Here is a 17,775-nt window from a genome sequence, read left to right as displayed (position 1 = left end):
AACCAGGAACGGCTTTTGATTTGTTCTGTTCCAATAACCTGAGAAAAGTTTATGGACATGCCTAGCTGCCTGGACCTCAATTTCCACCAACCTGCACACTGTTTTGAATTTATAGCGCTGCGGCGCTGTAGTCATATAGGTAAAATTTACAGGCTGACTATCTGCTACTTCATTGAAAGAAAATTAAGAGTTGATTTTACAACCGCACAACTGATATTTGCTTTCTGATACTTTGAGGAAGTGTACCGTTTGGAGGCTTCAATTAAAATGCCAAAAGAGAGAAAGCAAATTGATTAACTCTCAAAACACAATTTATATTTTTTAGAAATGCTTCCCGGGAGGGAATTAACTTTATACTCTTCTATGTAAACACTATTTGTGCTGCATATTAGAAGTTTAATAAAAATGATATAGCACCTCTCTGTTAGATTTATAATTTGCATAGCAGTAGTGAATATGAGAATTTGATCAAAATGTTGCTCTGTGTAATAGTGTTTACAGGATTGTTGAAAAGAGGTTAAGTTTAGTATCTTCACTGCACCCCAGGAAGTCATTACGATAAAAATATACTTCAGGGTAGCTTAGTGACCCCTAAGAAGTTACTGTTTTGAGTTAGAATCACAGGATTTTAAAAAACAAAAAACAGGTGGCATATTTTGCAAACAGTGCTCAGCCTAATATTTAAAAAAACACACTCTGTTAAGATTTATGATGAGTGCATATATTGCAATTCTTTTTATAATAACTCAGAGGTGGAGAAGTCCAAGATTCAGCACTGAAGAAGCCCTTTTCTTAAGACTGAATCTTTCCCAAGTTTGTTCCATGGTGTCTGTGTGAGGTTTTTTTTTTTACCATTTTGTTTTCCACTGTGGAATCAGCTGAGGATAGAGTGTGAGGAGTGACTCCGAGTTTCCTTTGCTTTTGTCAAACTGTGTCACAACTGTAAAGTTATTTTAACAGAGTTTATTTGCCTAGGCATTTCCTTTCTCTGGTAGTAGTGTAAGAGAAAGGGAAACAACAGTTTAAAAATCTAAGCCCAGTTGAGCGAGTATGAGCGACTCTCCCAGCTCCCAGGCTAAGCAGACAGTTCAGTGATAAGTTTGTGGGCTTTTTAAAAGCTTTTAAGAAGTAGTCACACATCTCCTTTTGGCATCTTTCATTTCAATTTTCCTCCAGCAACTGCAGTGGGAATTAGACAAGTTCGAAAGTTCTATTTTTTTTTTCTTGGACCAGTCCTGCTGACTTCTATCACAGTTAACGCTGACTCAAATGGAGCTACTTTTGTGAGTTCTTTGACATATGGTGTATTTGGTGTAAAAAATCATTACCTTACCCAAAATACGATCATTGAAGTCATTCATATGCTTGGTGGGATTATCCAATAGCTTTCCTTGAGGTCCCTACTGAATCCTCCTCCCTTGGTCACCAACGCCCCCTGGGTTGTGGGTCCCGCTCTTGCCTAGTGATTCGTACAGTGGCCAGGGCCTAAGCCCCGGCACTGTGTGAGAACGCAAACAAGCAGGTTTCACTACCAGCTGACACTGAGACTGGCGCGCACTGTGCCAGACTCTCTCTACTGACTGCTCTCTCTCATCTTGGGCCAGCCGAGGGATCTGAGAACCTGCTGCTGTTAGAAAGAAGTCACCTGACTACTCAGTGTCCCTTCTGTCCATTCTCAATTACCCGAGCTCTCCCAGTCACCAGCAGCCAGGGTTTCCCACCGCTGCCCTGGCCAGAGAGGAGTCCCCAAAGGGTCCCAGGAGAAAGGCACCAAAAGAAAATGCACTCTCAGTCTCTGTAGCATTTCTATAGTATCTCCATTTCCAGAGTCTCTTATGTGTCTTAGCTCTTTTCTTCCCCTAAGTGTAGGAGGATAGGCTGTACTCATGTAATATGTAATAATAATACCTGGCATGTGTGCACGAATCTACTGGCTATTAGATTAGGCAATAATCAACCAGAGCCTGCTCACAGACATTTTTCACTTGATCCTCATAACCATATTTTGAAGGAAGAAGGAACAATTGTTCTGATAATGATTTTATAGGTGAGTAAACTGAGACTCAGACATTTTAACTGACTCTTCCCCAAACTGCCTCATGTCAGAATCCGGGCCTGATTCCCGCCTGCAGATCCTACCTGACTCCAGATTATATCTGTGCTCTTGTCATCACCTCTGAGGTACAAATCTAAGTCAGCACACAAAAGCCAACATAGGATTTCCAGCTATTTAGCAGAGTATGGGAGTGTAAGTATAATATCCCTGTTTATCTGATTCGGAGGATACAGCTGTGCCTGGGCAGGACTGGGAAGAGAAGAGGAGGGAAGAACTAAGACAAGGTCAAGGGGGACTGAAGTAAAAGGTGTAGGAAAAACAAGTCAGACCTAAGGAAAAGCACCTGGTGTGCAATGTGGTGCGATATGGTGAATGTGCGTTAGTGGGACACGTTAAGTCCATCACTTTGGGCTGGAATAGGTTTTTATCTGGTTTGGAGGGGTTTTTTAATTTTTATAACAACTCATCGAAGTTATATGCTGATCTACCATATTCACTCTCACCTCCCAATTTATTTGAACATTAAATTCAAATTGATTCCACAAATGAACAGACAGGTGTGTATGAAAAACTCAGTTAAGTACTTTTTGGGTTGACATTGTTTTCTGTGCCAATTAATGCTTCGTTGAGGATGTGAGGTTAGGTATCCAATTAAAAGTGCTGTTCTTCCCTCGATCATGGGGATGTCCTTGAGGTGTTCATGCTGAGACTGATTAGAGAACTGAGAAGGAATGTCACAGATTCTACAATATCCATGGGAAACTGAGTCCCTTGCTCCATAGGAACTTGAAACTGACCCCATATTGCCCATAGTTGCGGGCTATTTTCATTGCTTCTTTAATGTTATCTATGTCATACACACACCCACCACCACCATCACCACCACTACACACTACTTTACACCTTTCAGGCATTTTTATTTACAAAAGGAAAAGTTCAAATAGAAAATTTCAACCAAGTTTTTAATAACATTTGAGAATCACCTTACTATGTATTTTCATAATTGAAACAGAAACTGAATAAATAGAAACTGAATTGGAAATGCTCACCAGCATCTGTTAGCATCTGGGAGAGACTTGCAGCAAGTTACCTGGCTTTTTAATAAGAATACATCCAGTTCTTGTCAGCTGGATGGGGATTAGTGGTATTGATTCCTATCACACTATTCACCTTGGCCATGACATAGATATACTAGATATTATGAGGCTGGGATTTCTAAAAAAAAAAAAATCATCATTTTGTAATTTTGTTCACATATCAACTGCTGGAAGACACAGCAAATACTTACATTTTATAAGAGAAAGGAAAAAAAATCCTGCCCATTCTTCTGAAATTTAAGTAGGCAGCCCTTGAAAGATCACTGGGAAAAGTCTGTATTTTCTCAGGTTTAACTAAATAATTTATGCATACTTTCACTTTGGCATGATGAAGCAATTTTAGCCTTTAAAACCCACAACTACTCAGGAGGGAAAAGGTCTGGTTCCTGCAACTTAAATAATTTAAACATCCAGGTGGAAATGCTTTCAGCAGTTTCCCTTTCAGAGACAAAGGAAGAAGATTTCAGAATTTGGAGATACCGAGAATAAAGAATTGATAAAAGACATCACCTCGGATGTATTTAATTTAGAATAGACATCCTGCCATATTTTTTGAATGATGTGGACCAGAGTGAGGAGTGGGGTGAAATGTCTGCTCGCCTGCTGTTTATAGTAAGTGAGCACATAGACAGTAATATGTCAGCATAGCCCTAAGTCCCGCAGAGACGTATATACACATATACAAATGGAAATAGCTATAAAATCGAATATAGCCCCAAAGACCATGTCAGCCCAAGCCTTAAGCATTAGGTAACTACCAGGAATCCTAAGAAAAGCTGTGCTAACATATATTGTGCTTTATTTAATTCCTGGCTTCCTGGGTTATAGAAATGTGTATCTTTTGATACATAACTAGGTAGATTAGGATGAAGAAGAATGGGAAAAAATGTCACTTCTCTAGGATAAAAAGGATAGATGAAAATACTAGAGGAGGTCTTACCATACAAGTGTGTGGTATAATCTGCAATCTGAGGCCCTGGCCCCTCAGACTGACATCAGCTCTCAGAACTGCCGTGGGGAAGTTTGCTCCCCACGTGCAGGTCTGTAAGTGACATACTTGTAAAAGAGCGTGGGACTTGGAACGCAGCCCCTGTAGATTTAGAGCAAAGTTTATTAGCAGAAAGTTTTGAGGGCAAAAAAAAAAAAAAAAAAACTTCCTGCTGTCTTATACCAAAAAATGTGTAATGGCATTTAGTGTTGTAACTTCTTGTGGGAAAGAAAAACACCCAACAACCCATACATAAAGCACTGGGTTTTTTTTGTTTGTTTGTTTTTCTTTTTTTCGTCTCTGTCACATCCAAGATTTGATGGCTCAAGTAAAGAAGAGAGTCAGCTAAGGTACAAAATAAGGTAACAAAGCTGAAGCGCTGGTTTCCTTTAGAGCTGAGTGTGATAACAATTCTAGAGGAAGGGTGAGATGAAATCTTGCTATGTATGTATTCTTTAACATGAGCAGAGGCTTCATCCTGCCTACAGGAAAAGAGGTCTTCCATATTCATGACTGTGAACTCTCCCAAACGTTTGGCCCTGTGCATGATGGGCTTGTAACACACTGGGTCCCCTAAAGAGAGGTCCCGGAGAAAATAAGAAGAAAGGTTACCCTCTGAGCCAACAGGAAATGTTAAGCTTGGCCAGGGCCGCAGAAAGGAGGGTTGCCGAAACCAAACATCACGTCCAGAACAAGGTCGCTGTGTTAGGATGATTTCATTCTGCCTGCGAAGCTGGATTTGTGTTTGCTGTGGTGGTGCGGGTGAGGGCCACCTAAGTGACGTAGATTAGAGATATGGAACGGGGAAGAGTGATACGAAGCCATGTGCTGTTCAGGGATTTCAGATATCTCATTCTCAATAGACTTAAGGAATCGAATGTCAACATGTAGGGTAGGGACTGTGAACAGTGGCCCAGAAAGGGTTTGAAGAGGGGTGGATGTTGCTGTTTTTTTTTAGATCATTTTCTTTTCTTCCTTTTTTCTTTTTTCTTTCTTCTTTTTCTTCTTTCTTTCTGGTCATCCATTGACTTTAATTAAGCCCAGCCAGCCTCTTAAGCATGGGAAAGTTGGAGAACTTTTTTGTTTAATGTGACCTTGTTCCCAGGCCTTTCCCTACAACTTCTCTCAGCTCTGTTGCAAGGATGAATATTCGCATTGCTGCTCTGAATCTCAGAGCAGGGTACCTGGCATAAACAGAAAACCTTCATCTCATCCCAAGTACAATCCTAAGAGCACTTTTTTTTTTAAAAAAAGGAAAAAGAAACCTTTCTCCATAATCCTGCTAGTTATACTTCTTAACTGTATTGTTTTCAGCCAATTAATTCCAATTTTAAAATAATGAAATTACTAGCAGGGACTCTAAACTTCTTTTAGTATATTAAATTGGGCAGATTGCTTCTCTCCTTCTAATTATGAATGTTGCAGTTACAAAAGAAACTGTCATTTTGATAGAGCAAAAGACAATCTGTCTGCCAAAAATGTCCAACCATAATTCTAAAAAAAAGTCACCGGCATCAAGAACATGCTACTTTGTTTGATGTACTGTCTTATTGGGAACCTAATTTGCTTTCAACCTCAGAGACAACACATAACATAAGTTTGTGTGACTAATTTTTTTCTTGGAAATATGAGTAATTAGAATTAGGGGCCATTTTCATAGCAGGAGTGGACAGGTTTTTAAAAAATTCAAACTAAGTGCTGGAGTTATTTTCTTTGCTTTTTAATAGCACTCCTAAAACCAAGTAAAGGGGGGATGCTGAGCTTTGTACAGGATAATGTGAGTCCCCATGTAAATTGTGAGCGATTGCAGAGCACGGAAAGGTTTACTACCTAAGGTGAGCCCTCCCAGAGTTCCTGGAGTATAAAAGCATTAAGCGTGTGTTCTAACCAAGTCATAAAAATCAATAAACAGGAACCCCCCACCTGGGCAATGGCCCCAGTGTTAAGTTTTATACATGTAGTAATAGTGCATATCAATTTTCACCACCCTTCCTACGCCAGCTATTACAGGGCCTACCACCACCGGAGGGACGGCAAGAGCCGCGCCATTCATCCATCCCACGGAGTTGTCTACATGCCAGGCCCATTGCATCACTGTCACTTTTATTCTATCTGCAACTGGACAAGGCTGCAGCCCTAGCTTCTCTACGCCCACTCAGTACCGCAACAATTGCAAACTGTGTGCCTCTGTGTAAAGAGTTTACAAGTCCTCCTGAAAGAAAAAACAGAACCGTTGCATATTAATGCCCGGACCCCGAAGGATCACACAATAGAAAGGCGAGAGACACGGCCCTGCCACTGATATGTGACCTTGTCCGACTGCCGCCGTGTCTCTGTCTTATTATTTAAAGGTTTAAAAAATAATCAGGCATTCTCAACAGCATCTAGATGGCCAGGTTTCTACAGCAACTAGTTATAATCTGCATGCTCCTTAATAGCCAAAGTGTTCAGAAAGCACAGGTCACCGTTTTATGACACTCCGGGTAACATATGCTAAAAATTAGGCCCTAAATATGCAGCATTTGCACCAGGTTACAGAAATAACTACCAACATCACACTTATTTCATAATTAAAGGAAATCCTCCCACCCCACCTCCCCATTTTTTACCAATAAGGCAGAAAATATCACCGAATGTGTAACCTTTGTACCACATCCACTCTTCGCCATCATTACTCTGTAAGGGGTTGGGCGGGGGCTGGAGTCGGGGGAAGACTTATTAAGATCCCAGCCACTTGTTGGTAAAAAGGTCCAATAACTTTGGGGGAAATACTTCACTTGGGGCATTCTGGAAAAAAAAAAGAATAAAAGAAAAAAAAAGCCCCATTTTAATTATAATCCAAAGATAACTGCTCTGGAGTAATGAGGAACATTTGAGAAGAGAGCCTTCATTCAGACACAGGACTTGGGTGAATTTTTTTCTTCCTTGTAAATGGTTCTATTGGCCATAGTTTTAATAGGCCTGGAAAACAAAAGGCAGCCCTTGGTGATGACTCCTCTTCTCCCTTCTCCATCAGAAAAACAAAACAAAACAAAAAAACAGGAATTTTATCTGTCTGAGGTGGCCTTTGATAGCGCTCACAGCACGGAAGTGCCACTCACGGGTACTTAAAGCTGCGTCATTTAGGAGCATAAAAATAGAATAAAGTTGTGCAGCAAATGAGAAATTATGATATAACTCAAGTGCTGTGGCATGAAACAGGAAAAATGAACCAAAAGAAGAAAGAAAGAAAGAAAGAAAGAAAGAAAGAAAGAAAGAAAGAAAGAAAGGAAGGAAGGAAGGAAGAAAGGAAGGAAGAAAGAAAGGAAATGGAAAATGCAACTCTTGTGTGATTTCCATGAAGGTGTGCTTAACTCTTACTGACGCCAATGCCATCCATAAGCATAGTTGCTATGGATATCATGAGAAAATTAGACATTTCTAGCAATGCAAAGAAAGTGAGGCACTGCAGTTGTGAACAGCTGGCATACAATAGATAATCTAAGGGAAAGTGACCCTCATGTATAATTTTTAACTGAAGAACTGTCAGGCCCCATTAGCTCCAATAGGGCTGCCAGGACCAAGATAGGTTTATAGGAGCTTTGTATTAGAATAGTTTCTGAAAGAGCAGCGTGAACACATAATGTGGGGATTCAGTACATTTAGTGTTTTTTAGAATTGTACACATTATTTGTTGTACTGACATCAATGCTCTCCGCCTATGTGTTCAGAATGAAAAGCCCAATAGGGTAGCAACTGCGATGGCAAACAATTTGTGAAAAAAATAAAACCCTTCTGAGCGGTTGTACGAGGTTCAGAAGTAACCCCCAAAAGTTCAATGGGAAAACAAATGGTGGCTATTGGACTGATTATTCACTGTCGTACTGGATGCTTATGACTCAAAGGCCTTGAAAGAAATAGGTCAAGGAGCAGAAGAACCATATACACCAGCGAAGTTCTCGTTAGGAAGTATGGGAATTCCCAGGCAGTGTGAGAAGGGCGTGACACCATCTCATTGGGGAATATAATTTATGTATTTCAAAAGTGATAGCCAAAGCAAATCATAAAGAGAGAGAGAAAAAGAGGTCACCTCTTCCCCTTCCAGTTGGCCATTCAACGAAGCAAGGACGTATTACTCGCATACTTGGCACCAGTTATCTAACTTAAACACCTGGTGGAGTGATCATGATACCCAAGTGGTATGGGTTTGTGGCAGAGTAGAGGAAAGAATGCACACTCAGGGAAGGCCTCGTGGAGAAAGGAGGGGTGGAACTGATGTTCAGACACAACACTCAGCCTGGTGCCTCGCTGCTCAGTCAGCGGTGGCTCTGTTCAGCATGTGGTGAAAGGACCATACCTCACTCTGCTGTGTGATGTTGTGCCCTTTGAAATCCCGTTTGCCTTACTTCGCTATCCTTATGGAGAACTGCTTGACATGGTCTGGTTGGTATTCCTTGGTGTAACTGTTTCGAGGAAATTTCAGGCGCTTATATCCTAAATTAATGGGATTCTTGGCACCCTGTTTCCTTTTTAATGTTTCACTGATGTGGAATTAATCTCTCTATTTAGGAGGTTTGTCTTTGCTACAAATATTAAATAATCTAGTCAACATCTTTATATATTTAAAGCTACCATTTTGTTATTTAGAGAGGCAACTATTCAGTTCCATAATTATAGCCACTTAAATCAAAGTCTACTAATTAGATAACATAGCTGGGCTTTGCAGGTATTATAGAATATTCTTTACTAGACACTATATTACAAGCAATCATTAGCTCAGCTATAAAAGGGTTTAAATACTAATGTATTTTTTAATTTGCTTTATAACCTAAACAAGCAATCAATGTACATTAATAAGCGTAATGTTTTTTTTGGCATCTGTCCATTCATCGGGTCCACCTTGACAGCTCCAGCAAACACATCAGCAGAACTCAGTAACCACAACACACAAGCAGGAATCATCAGTGGTGTCCTCTCAAATACATATTATGTGTTAAATTATTTTTATATTGAGAGATTAAAACCTCCGTTGCTCGCCATAATGTCCCCCTTACAGATGTTCCAGATGAGCAGTTTGATAGATATTTCCACCTCAAACACCACTGTCGAGTGGCCATAAAACAAGCCTTAATGAGGTGATAAATGTGTTTACTTTTGATTAGGTGAGCTGCTTGATAAGATAACATGAAGGACCACTTTCCAAGAGTAAATATGTACAGAAATTGCTGGTCACTTCATTTTGTTGGAATTCTAGACGTAAGCACATTTGTAACAGGAACACCTCACTCCCCAGTACACCTTTCCGTTGGCCAGTTTGGCTTTGCCAATGGAAAGAGTAACACGTGTAAGAGATTTTTCTAACACCTATGGGCTCCAACAAGTCTCAGAAAATCCATTCTTGGATTCTAAGACTCTGTTATACAACTTGACCACAGTACTCTCCATGTTAGAGTAAAACTAGCTTCTTGTTTGTCTGTTTCTCAATAACCTGTGAGAGCTGAGATTTTGTTTTCCTCGTCTTTGTATCCTCTGAAGGTAGCGCGGTGCCTGGCCCATGGTTGCCAGTAACTAGTATCTTTTGAATACATGGATTTTGTCATTTTCTAGGGACACTAGAGCAGTGTTTTGTAATTCTAGAGATCTTCCTTATGTGGTGGGAGCCTTATAGCTAGTCTTATGTATATAAATTTTGACATCCTTCTGCGTTTTGCCCAATAGAACAATAAACACCCAAGAGCCACTGTCCGGTAATTTACTCTCTATTTGTCTCAGGGGACCTTCCTGCAGGGTGACTTCGGCATATTCACGACAAAGGTACGATGGTTTAATTTCACACAAGGAGATTGTTATCATTTGGTCCTAGACCACTTCCAAAAACAGCTCCCCTTAGCGCCAGTGGTTCTCAACCTTCCTAATGCCGCGACCTTTTAATACAGTTCCTCATGTTGTGGTGACCCCTAACCATAAAATTATTTTCGTTGTTACTTCATAACTGTAATTTTGCTACCGTTATGAATCGTAATGTAAATATCTGATATGCAGGATGTATTTTCAGGGGTCGCGACCCACAGGTTGAGAACCGCTGCTAGCCGAACAAGCAAACATGTAGCTGATTATAATCAAAGGAAAAAATAAGGCCAACATGGCAGCCTCCCCATACAACTTGTCTGCATTCTAAAATCAAAGAAATATGAATTCAAGGTAACTTATTCAGTGTCACTCGTACATATTTATAGTTTAAAAATTAGTCAAAGTGTATGTCCTGAGGTTGCCCCTACAGGAAGCCAGATGTGCCTTCTGCATGTGACCTAAGACAGGCCTAGAGCAACAACTAGATAATTTCTCGCTCATCCTCTCCACTGCCGATCGCGGCGGCTTTCTGAGGTGAGAGAAACTGACAGCACTAACTCTCCAGGGCAGAACTTTCCAGTCAAGTGGATCAACGGACTGAAAATCTCTTATGAATAGTCATTAGGCCTTCATTACAAACCCCTCAAAACCCAGTTCTCTTTTTGCAACCAAATGCCTTTTGTCATCTTCACAAGGTGCATCATTTAATTACCAATTGATTTCTTTATATATGACAACATGTCAGATAGCAAAATACAGTGGATCTCCCTTAGGGGAGAAGTCTGTTAACTATCAGTATGCCAGATTACGGAATTATCTGAAAACAGGCACCCGGCATACTGTTCCTTTCGTTTAACTCCTTTTGCTAACATCTGAGTTTCTCTCTTTGTGTTGTAAAAAGCGAATAAATGGAAGAAGAAGAAGAAGAAGAAGAAGAAGAAGAAGAAGAAGAAGCAGCTAATGAGAATCATGATAGAGTCCTCCCATACCCTGAAACACTTTGAAATGAGTGAGCATACATTTGAAGCCTTTTCTGTGTGGAAAAAAAGGGGACAGTCAACAACACATAGAAAATACAGAGTAAATTCCCAGATACAATGACACAGAGCACCACCATAGCCCATCTTTCGACATTAAAAAAGTCAAACAATTGTTCTCATTATTAAACCGAGAATTTACTCAGCTTCTGCCTTGGTGAACGCACTGACTCTTCCGCTGCGCACCCGTGGCCTGATAATCAAGTCAGCACTGTATTAATAAGCTGAATAATAAGGGAATTTCAGAAATGTACAGGACTATTATACCGTAACAATAAAACCTCAAACGGGGTAAACCGGGCCAGTGCTGAAGGTAGGCGTCAGGAAATAATGAGGGCAGTGTTGCAGCAATGCCCTCCATTGTGTGGTGGGGTAAATGCCTGCTTCTTTCAGACACAGAAGCCACATTACATGAGTCCGAAATGTTCTCAGAGCGTCACTGTGCCGGGCTGCGCTAGAACCTGGCACCGGCGGCGCTGAAAGCTGACATTATGCTGTAGGATGTGCTGCAGGTGTGCAGGCCTGGGAATGCGCGCTAATTACATATTTTCCTGCCGCGCAACAATTAAGGTCGCCAAAATAATTGCCAGTTTCTTAATCCCTCTCTAACAAGACTGACATAAGGAATGGTTTATTTTTCTCTGGTTGTTTGGGAAGTGTTCCTCAAGATTTGGGTTTTCTATGGAACTGCGTAAAACTAATTCTTACGTTCCGATGTGCGATTATACTCATTGTTAAAAAAAATGGGGGGGGGGATCCTTGTCTTTGAATTGTAGTCAAACTCAAATAATAAAATAAGAGTTGTATAACCTTGGAGGTGGTTTAGACATTTTTCTTCTTTAAAGAAGGTACATTTTCTTTAAAAACCCTATGTTTTTACTTTCTGAACACGTGGAATGTTAAAACGTATAGTTGGGGGTGGGGAGGGGGTGGAGTGTGGAGGAGGGAGCAGACCATAGGAAAGCACAGACAAAATAGGTGTCTTCACTTATTTAGCGATGGCCCTTAACCTTTTGGGAGGTCATGGAGCCTCTGAAGGGTCTGATCACATGTACAGACTCACTACCCAGGAACGTGCATCAGTGTACGAAATGTTTCATGCAATTTCTGGTGGTCCACAGACCCTTAAAACCCAGTAATGAACTGCAGGGAAAGAACCCCGGTCAACTAACATTGCCACTATTTATACACCTCCCTTCATTCATCCATCTTTGCCTCCTCTGAGCCATCTGACCACCACATGAAGGATACAGCATCCACCACCGGCATCGGGAGCCAAGTTTGTGGGATTTATATTCCCAACTAAAACCCATTTATTTCATTATCGCTCGTTGTCAATTTCCCATTTTTGCTGGGCTAATTGGGCAGAGCTGAAATCATGGAGGGAATTTTGAGCCAGCTTACTCACTCTTGCCCCCTTTCCTACAAATCAGAAGAGAGTCATGCGTGCTGATTGAGTACTTAGCAGACCAACTGAAGTTATGTCAAGCGCGTTGCGATTTAACACCGGCTGAATGGTAGGGGCTGCAGATGTAACTAATGGGGTTAGGACAGAAGAAGCTCAAGTGGAGAGGGCGGGGGTGGAGGGGAAACAAAAGTGATTGTATCGGTAATAGAGACTTCAAAGAGGGGTCGTTTGGAAGATTTTGGGGGGGGGTGTGATCTGGCAAAGGGAAAAAGAGGCACATCTGCCTGTAGAGTGGCTGATACAGGAGAGAAGAAAGGCCTGCCAGGAGAGAAAGCAGGAGGAGAATCAAAGGCAGGGAGACTAGCGCTGCAGGAGGAAGGAAGCCTGATTCTCCTTGTGGAGGGAATGCCACAAGGCCTCGTACCCTCGGAACGGTCCCAAACTGTCCCGCTTAGAGTGTCCCGTCCACGAGACATCTTACTAAGGTAAAGACGAAAAGGAACTGTAATCATTTTGTCTTGATGTTTGAAAATAAAACAAATTCATCTTGATGTTTGAGAAGTCTTTTCATCACAACACTGGTGTGTGGTTTAAATATTAACCACTCCCCCCTCCTTCCTTCCCTACGTGTTGGAAGTTTGAAAACACCATTTGGTCAAAAAGGCACTCTCTTAGTGAACAACTAAAGTTTGAGTTTTGTGGATAAAAGTGAGGAACAGGTGTGCAGTGTCTCCTCTTTCCTGAGACAAGGTAGATATTTGAGAGGCAGACACTTGAATCCCAATGTGTGTGTGTGTGTGTGTGTGTGTGTGTGTGTGTGTGAGAGAGAGAGAGAGAGAGAGAGAGAGAGAGAGAGAGAGAGAGATATGCTGGCAGTACAATAGGAAGTGGGGAGAAAGGGCAAGGATCACATTTTTAAAGCAGCATCAAGGAGGAATGAGGAATGCAGGGTCCAGAGCTGGGCTGTGCTACTAAACATCACCCCACTTTCTGGAGAGCTGTTGCCACCACCAGTGGAACTCCTATTCTGACATGGTGAACACCACTCCTTTTTTTAAGGCCAGCTCAAGCGTGCCCTTTCTTACAGCTGTGGTGACCTGTACAAGGAGAGAAAATAAGTCCCTCCTTGTCCATAAATGGAATCAAGGATTTCCCTTGCTCATTACTGAATTCATTCCATCAGTCACTCAACAAACATGTATGGCTTTCTTGCATGTCTATTGCATACTGAGCATTTATTGAATATTAAATGTTGGAACATTCACGACGTGCCCGGCTCTGACCTCGCCAGTTCTGACGCTGATCCGTGAGGCTCTGTGAGGACTCACCTTGGGACTATTGGTGGGAAAGTCGTGCCTGGCGCCTGGCAAGTGGCTAATATTTGTCAATTACAATCACGAATTGACTGACTATAAAATGACTTCCCTGTTGGCAGGTTTGTAGTAAAATGCTTCCAATAGGTGTAAGCTTTCAAAGCATGCCTTTCTCCCGTAGAAGTATATACTCATTAGCAAAACAACTTTTAACATGCTGCAGTGCAGTTCTTGGTCTAATCACAATCATAGTTCAGGCAGCTCTTTCCTGGGCACAGCCCATGCACCAACGAACACGTGGCCTCTCACAGAGCCTGAGAGGTAGAGTCTGCGGATTCATTTCTGATTGATATAAACGCCAGCAGCCAGTACTGAGCATTGCACAACATTGCTGAGCGCTGGGCTGATGTCCTGAGAGCCCACAGACTCCCTGTTAGACACTATTCAGACAATTCTACACTTACCCCATAACAGGCCTTTTTTTTTTTTCTAACCCAATTTCCTTGACCTGTGTTTTCCTTCTAACCAGACTTCAGAGACAAAGGCAGAGCAGTAAATCATTTTCTTAGAAAAACACCGTCAGGCTATTTCAGTCATCGGGGCTGTTATTTATACGCCGTACCTGAACAGTTATTTTGAGATAGTGTGGCTCACTAAATTATATTTTCCTCATTATCATGATTACTTCAAAATGATCATTAATTTGCTCTTTGGTTTTTTTAAGTGGGAAAACATCAAAGAAGCGAAAGTTCCCCCTAATTTAGCTTTTCTTGAAAGGTAACTGATTTACAAACAAATTACTTGGGCCTTGTAAGGAAGAGCCAAACTGCCTGCTCATTTGATACATTTTCAAGGGCTACAGTGTGGAAATGAAGCTCTCAGAAGCTCCCGTGTGATCCACAAACAACTTCACGCTGTATTACACGTGCATCAGATACACAGACCAAACCCTGTGAGCTGCAAGCAACCTGCCCTGCAGAACGCCAGCCTGCCAGGGCCTTACACTGGAGCTTATTGAAACTGCCAACTTGCCAGCCACCGCTTACAGGTGATTTTGAAAGTGATCAACTAAAGAGCTTAATCTCCATGCTTTGTTTCTTAAATCATACATACCTCATCTTTGAAAGGTGCTATTTCATCTCTCGCTCAAAAGCTCCCCAACTTTGTTAAGAAACTGCCTTACCGAGTAAAAATGTGTCTAAAACATGCATGAAGCTTCAACAGATATTCCAACTTGAGGGCAAATAATGTTAAGCGACACGGACAGGAATTTCCAGGATGAAGTTTTGCCTTGAATAAAGATCGCATGAGAGGCATTTTGAAGTCATAACTTTATGGTGTCAGATGATCAAAGCCAAGTATTAATACTTTTTTTTTTTATCAGTTCACCTTCTAAACACTATTCCAGTAGATTTCCTTTCACACAGGGATATTTGTAATAAATGTTCTGCCTTTGTTTTAAAGTCAGTCTGTAGAAAGATGACATCAGCTTAGCAAACAATAAAGTGCCTGTAATATTGTCTCCAGAGGGCTGTTACATTTACTTTGTAGCAGTAAAATTCAATTTTCAAAAAACACTACATGAAGGATGTGAGGTTATTAACCCTCTCACCGCCGTAAAAATATCATCATTGTGCGGGGAATGTAGGTCACTGTCTAGAAGCCATAAGTTGCTTTTTTTGTGTGTGAAATAATCCATTTAAGCTTCTTTTCTCTCCTATTGCCTGGACTGTGTCCCTTCCCTTGGAGAAAAATATCCCAGCATTTAGTGAGCAGGCTAGAACAAGACCCCTACACTTTCTACTTTCAGCTTCTCTTCCTTTTTTGCTACCATGCTACACCGCCCAGTTTTGAAGTAGCCCTCTGCATTTACTTTTAACCCAAGCCAGTCCTGCATCAATCAAAAATCAGTATATTTTGTCAGGCTTTTCACATGTTTCTCTTTTGGGACAAAAAGAAAAGGACATGTCCCCTTTCAAAGCTCAAGTCACTCTCGCATTTCCTGACCTTAAGCACAAACACTTTGTTTCTGGACCTGCCTGCGTCCCGCTGGCTGTGCAGGCGTAGAAACGGTATACACCTGATAAAAGCAATCCCAACCCTTCTCGTTCAGAAAGAGTAGGAGCGGCAGCACATCAGCATGCAAAGAGTTAACTAGTTAAACTTCTACAAACCCCCACAGTAACTTTCCAAAAGCTGACAATAAGTAAAAGAAGTGCTGGTTATCCATTTTTTAAAGGGATGGGATTGGTGTTAGAAGAAAGGGAAAGAGGATCAAACACCTCAATGCAACAAAAGGTTGTGTCAGAAGGCCCTCAATCACAAACCTCCTTCAACAACAGATAGTCCAACCTTCCGGAGCAGTTACCCAGGCAGCGCAGCTAAAAAGTTCCATGACATGAAAAGAACAAAAACCAAAGGGACAGAGGTAGTTATTGTCATGCACACTCCTTACTCCTCTCTCTCTCTCTCTCTCTCTCTCTCTCTGTTTGGGCTTTTCCCTCCCCCATGAAACTTTTGCATAAGCTGGTGGAGAAAAGTGATGGTGTGGCTTGCTGAAAAGAAATCCCCTATTTGTGTGCTACCTCCTAGGTGGTGAGGTGGACCGTGGATTTTCATGTCAGAAACACCTGATGAATGGAGAGGTCACCTCCGTGAAGACTTCACAAGAGTCATCTGAAATTATAAGTGTAAGTATAGCCCTGAAAATATTGTCAATATTCCCTGGAACACATTTTTTAAAAAAAATTAATGATGTTTTTGTTTTCTCAGACAAATCCTGTCTTCAGTGCACAGTGGATGTAAGTTATTTGCATTTTCTGTGTTGGGTCTTAGAGGTATCTTAACAGCATGTACAAATTTTCCACTAAAATGTAAATTATTAACAAGTCAGAGTTTTCATTTGTTTTATCTCCTGATGTGAGATCTAAATAAGTATGTAGAACACTTAAAATTCTTACCATTTCTCTGCTTTCTGAGAAATAAATCTCATGCACACTGCACAATATATTTTCTTCTGCATAACATGCTCCCATGTAATGGAAAATAAACTAATTTGAGAGGGAGTACTATGTTTCCTGGAGACTTAGTTGTGTAAGTAAAGAGGGTTAACCCAAAGGAGAACCTGGTCAAGTTTTCTTCACCCCCCACCACTTCCTCCTCCAGAAGCATCATGTATGTCTTCATCATTACCTGGTTTGACACCAGCCACGTCCTTGATTCCTAACCTTCTCTTGAAATCAGATTTAAGAAACTCAGTGGTGCTGCCATCAAAATTTACACCCACAGATAAAACAGTCCACAATGTCAGGGCGACTGGCAGGAGTGTGATGGGGTCGTTGTCCTTGGAGATACGATCACAACAACACAACCATTTACATGGTGCTTACTCTGTGCTAGTCATGTTTCACACAATTCTCTCCTTGTTGGTCATAAGAATCCATTTTATAGACGAGGAAACTGAGGCTCAGGCATGTCAGGTAACTTGCTCAATGTCACAGGGAGCAAGTGATAGAACTAGAAGTTCTGGGCCCGGGCATGCGCTCAACATCAGGCTATATCAGAACAAAGGGAAGGAAAGGAAGGACCAATGAGATACAAAGAGCCAGGGCCTGCCAGGTAGGGGTACATATCCCGAGTTTGTATGGCTCAGGAGAGTTCCTGAGGCCCTGAGAGAAGGGGTGAATAATGAACAGGTGGGCTGACCTTGACAGGAAAGACAAAGTATTGGAACGACTAGGAGATCGTTGGGTGAAGAGGTCAGACATAGGAAGGGAGCCTTGGAACCGGGTCTGGAGAGCAGTCGGCAGCCTCCGTGGAGCCCCAGGAACATGATGGGCTGGTTAACGACGCAGAGAATAAAAGGGAGTTCGTCCGTGGTGTTAAGTTAAGCTGGGCTCATCCCCTCCTGTGGACGGAGAGCGGCAAGAAGGCCGCGCATTCCCAGTGGGCCAAGGCCCAAACCTAAACTCTGACCACAACTATGAGCATGAAAAGGAAGAGGGTGGATTCAGGAAATGTTGGCCAAGAAAAAAAGTGGCAACGGTT

At 41.6% G+C, this 17,775-nt stretch overlaps 1 protein-coding gene and 1 long non-coding RNA gene across 3 annotated transcripts in view; both read right to left on the bottom strand.

The window, feature by feature from the left end:
• ZEB2 (zinc finger E-box binding homeobox 2) overlaps positions 1-17,775 on the bottom strand; it is a 101,817-nt gene that overhangs the window by 65,771 nt on the left and 18,271 nt on the right. The window lies entirely within an intron of this gene.
• Positions 6,952-8,704, bottom strand: LOC111825563. The gene is made up of 2 exons (XR_002828755.1): positions 8,527-8,704; positions 6,952-7,102 (listed from the first exon to the last, which is right to left on the bottom strand). It is a non-coding gene; the product is annotated as an uncharacterized LOC111825563 (long non-coding RNA).

The sequence above is a fragment of the Myotis lucifugus genome, unplaced genomic scaffold, assembly GCF_000147115.1.
Source record: "Myotis lucifugus unplaced genomic scaffold, Myoluc2.0 scaffold_32, whole genome shotgun sequence".
NCBI classification, from domain to species: Eukaryota; Metazoa; Chordata; class Mammalia; order Chiroptera; family Vespertilionidae; genus Myotis; species Myotis lucifugus.
Note: the sequence above shows the minus strand (reverse complement) of the source record. Positions and strands in the feature narration are given on the sequence as shown.